We start from the raw sequence: 3,907 nt of genomic DNA on the forward strand, positions 1-3,907 counted from the left end.
GGTCCTCCTCTGGTCCTCTTCCGGTCCGGCCGCCTGGAGCTGGAGGCCCCTGCCCGGGGCCGCGGCCGCGCTGCGGAGCGCCAGAGCAGTCCGGTCGAAAGTTATCATTGGAGCTGTTGATCTGGAGTCACTCCAGTGGAGTGGCAGCCGAACTCCTCGCCAGCCTGTTCCTGGAAGAGCGTGGAGTGGCGCCGCCTGCTCCTGCCGCGCAGCGCAGGAGTGCCGTGCAACTGTCCTCCTCTCCAACCCTGTCCTGCTACTCAAGGACACGAGACAGGATGGAACCAAGCTGCGCACAGAAAACATAATCTTAGAATAAATGAAGTTGACTTCAACAAAAATGGCTAGTAAATGTCAAGGGATTCTCATTTTCGTTTTGATGTCGAATAGTGTATTTCGAATATGGTGTGGTGGCCAGGAAATGCACCACCGATATTCTCGCCTGGTGTCCTCAGTTGCCTCATCCACTGTCTTCGGCTGCGCGTCCTCGGCTGTGAGTGCCCTGCCCAACCCAGAACCAGCACGTGAACAAACGCCCCCCCCCCCCCATTTTCCCCTTTTCCCTCCCAAACCGCTATTCTCGGACCAAATGCAGCACCTCATTGCTTGTCGGGGTCAGGGCGGCCGGGGCAACGACCGGGCGCGCCGGGACGGGCAGGTGCCTCGGCAGGTGCTCGGTGATGATGGAAATGGGTAAACGATAACAACGGGTCTCCTCACGGCTGCCCGGCGCGGGGCGGGCTGGTGGGGGGGCTCGGACTCTGTAGGACTCCGGTGCTGCAGTACAGCGCCCCGTCTCTCTCGAGCCCGTGGCCCGCGCCGCCTGCCGCCTTAGCGCCGCCCGCCTCTCGCGCAGTGATCCGGCATAAAGGACCGCCTTCGCCGCGGCGCCAGCCACTTCGGCACGTGTTTCTTGCCGGCTGCCGAGGGTTTCACTCGTACAGGGGGCCGCTCATAAGCGAGGTGCTGAGCCGCGCGCCGCGCCCGCCGCCTGTCGAGGGGACGCAGTGTGTCTCCGCCGGTATGTTTTCTCCGTCAAGCTTGCTGACCACCCCGTAGCAGCACCTCCCCCGCGCAGGACCTGGACTGGCGACGTGAGACTGAGCGCCCAACAGGAGCGCGGTGCCTCCCGCCTCTGACCGTGCCCCTGACAATGAGAGAGGCTCTTGAGAAATGCCAGAAAATCTATTGAGATCAGAAAGCATGATGGCAAGCTGAAACGCCAGAGGTCCTCACGCCCGTTTGGGGTAACCGGCAGGACCTGTCAGTAAACGAGAAGCCCCTCCGGTGTTTTTGGCAAAACACGAGTACAGTATGCATAACTGTGCCTTCCGTTAGGCCTTCTTCCTCCGCCGGGACCAGGCAGCCCACCGGGCAATCACCAGGGAAAATAAGAATGGACCGGGACTCCTCCCTGGTGCGGTGGTAGGGTGGGAGCTTCTCAGCCTACTGGGTGAGTACACTCAGCTTAGGAGTCTACCCGCCACGAGCAGGACAGTACTCGAGTGTTCGACTATAGAGCCCGATAGAGCCTATGGCCAATCAGCGATTCCTCATTTGAGCCTCGTGACTATAACTAAGGCATCGTCCGAAGAGTACGTGCGTTTTTCACTGATTCATTCGGGAAATAATAAGAGCTCAGCGCCTGCGAGAATCGGGGTAGGCCACCCCGCAGAACACGCATGCACTGCAGGCAAAGTATTGCCTACCTACCAGGCGTTCTGAGAGCTCGCACTGCTCGCAGAGGCTGAACTTAGCAGGTTCGTAATGGCGAATGACGCACGTACTTTATGGATGATTCCTAATGGAAGCGGCCAATTCTTTGTTGCACGCGTTCAACACGGTGTTTAACTCCAAATTCATCCGCAGTCGAGGGCGAAATCACTTGTAACTCTAGTACCTAAGTCGTACACCCAGACCTGTACTAAGGGCGTACCAACTTGCACTAACAGCGTAATACCGCGTGCGTAAAAAATGGTAGAAATCAAGCGTATTTGTGCTGTAATAACATAATTTTGCACAAATGAACTGTAAAATTGAGTGTACTAACTCGTACACTTTTATCTAGAGCGGTTATCCCTCTCGCCGTCCTCATGGGTCCGAGGCCGCACCGACCTCCCGGTCCTGGTTCGTCCTGGCGCCGGCCCCGCCTGCCCGCCACCCGCCCGCGCGCGCCGGGACGAGTCGCGGGGAGCGACGGCCCGCACGAGGAAAGCGAAACCCGGCGGGGAAGGGGGGAGGGGCGGGCAGGGCCGTGCAGGGCCGGGGCGCTGCACCAACTTGTCCAGCCGCCCCTGTCCTCGCCATCGGCGGACTGGCAGTTTGTTGTGACCGCATTGCCGACCGCAGGACGAGATGGCTGCGGTCCCTCGCACCGCACCTGCTGCGCGCGCTCTACCTACAGCCCCGCCATGGCCAGGAGGCTGGCGGGGTGGTGGGGTGCACCGCGGGTTGCCTATATAGGGGGTGTTTTGTATCGGAAATTGACTATCAGACACCAGACTACCCGACAGTTCAGTCGACCTCCCCTCTACCCCACCTCTAATGGCTCCAAAGTAATGTCGCATGCTTGTGACACACCGCTGATAAGAGACGGCGACAAAGAGCTCTCGAGCCGAGCGGAGCAAGACGCTGCACTGCGCAGTTGCGCCGAGTTTGCGCAGCGAAAATATACGCGAGGTGGCTGAAGAATCCCCGTCGGACGGCGTAGTTAGACTGCACCGCGCACTGCATGCACATGCACGCGTGTTGATGGGTTGCCCACTCTTTCGGGCCGTAAGCCGCCATGGTCAGGAACGGGGTACGAGCCCGCCTGCAGGCACGTCGCACAAAGTCTGCCGAGGTTTGTCAGCCCGGGCGCGCTGTTAAGTCTGGCTGATCGGGAAGGGATGAGGGAGGGTGCCTTATTGCATGGGTCTTGTCCAGTCAATTGCCCCTTTGCGCCCGTGTCAGCCATGGCACTCGCTCTGCTGTCTAAATGCCTTTACCTAGGTATGGAGCACAGATCTGCCTCGAGAGAGTCTCTGGGCGAGTCCGAGTCCCCGTGCGGTGTGCCGGGTCGAGCGGTATTGGCCTTGACCCTCGGCGTCATGATAGTGTCGGGGAAAGCACCAAGCAGTGAAAGTACGCCCTGCGCCCCGCCCCGCCCCGATCACGTGTCCTCCGCGTGGGCACCCGGCGCCGTCCCAAAGTAATATGGGGCACGGCGGCCCGGCCGCGGGGGGGTCGAGTCGAGGCGCCGCGCTCGCCAGCTGTCATGGCGGTCACCAGGGACACAACCACTGCTGCGTATGACTGCTGCCGTTTGGACTATGTTTGTGAACCGGACCACAAGGTGGGATCCTTTTCCTTTCCTGGATTCGGTCTCGGCAGTGAGCCGATACGCGAATGGCGGTTTGAAAAGACGTCACCGCGGCGTTGTTCCGATGAATCACTCCCGACCGGTCCCGGGGCGGGGCGCGCGGGGCGGTCCCACTCGGTGTTGATGGATGTGAGCGGCATGCGTGAAAAGTCCTCCCGTTGTCGGCGAGAGAAAACACACTTTCGTATGGCCATGACACTGTGGAATCCATCCAGTGCCCCCAGCCAGCGGCGGCGGGGCGGGGCGGGGCGCACAGAGAGCGAGCTGGTGTGTGTGTGTGTGCGGGGCGGGGAGGGGTGTCTCAGTGAAAGTGCAGGAAGAAGAGGCGAGCGCTATGGTTTGGAGGAAGTAGCAGGAGAAAGACGAAGGATCTATGACTGGTGAAGTAATTGCTGTGCGTGTGATGCGCGAGCGGGTAACCGCTCTCTCGAGCCCGTGGCCCGCGCCGCCGTAGCGCCGCCCGCCTCTCGCGCAGTGATCCGGCATAAAGGACCGCCTTCGCCGCGGCGCCAGCCACTTCGGCACGTGTTTCTTGCCGGCTGCCGA

The 3,907-nt window shown here is 60.8% G+C and overlaps 1 protein-coding gene across 4 annotated transcripts in view; it reads left to right on the forward strand.

The window, feature by feature from the left end:
* LOC113205285 (sphingomyelin phosphodiesterase) overlaps window positions 1–3,907 on the forward strand; it is a 23,752-nt gene that overhangs the window by 3,256 nt on the left and 16,589 nt on the right. Inside the window, exon 1 of one of the 4 annotated variants that reach the window (XM_052263521.1) lies at window positions 2,824–2,842. The exons of the other annotated variants lie outside the window; for them this stretch is intronic. The gene's annotated coding sequence lies outside the window, so the exon portion shown is untranslated. Of the gene's footprint in view, window positions 1–2,823; window positions 2,843–3,907 lie in introns of those variants that run through there. 4 annotated transcript variants of the gene reach the window in all.

Source organism: Frankliniella occidentalis, unplaced genomic scaffold, assembly GCF_000697945.3.
Source record: "Frankliniella occidentalis isolate FOCC.00 unplaced genomic scaffold, Focc_3.1 Scaffold12, whole genome shotgun sequence".
NCBI lineage: Eukaryota > Metazoa > Arthropoda > Insecta > Thysanoptera > Thripidae > Frankliniella > Frankliniella occidentalis.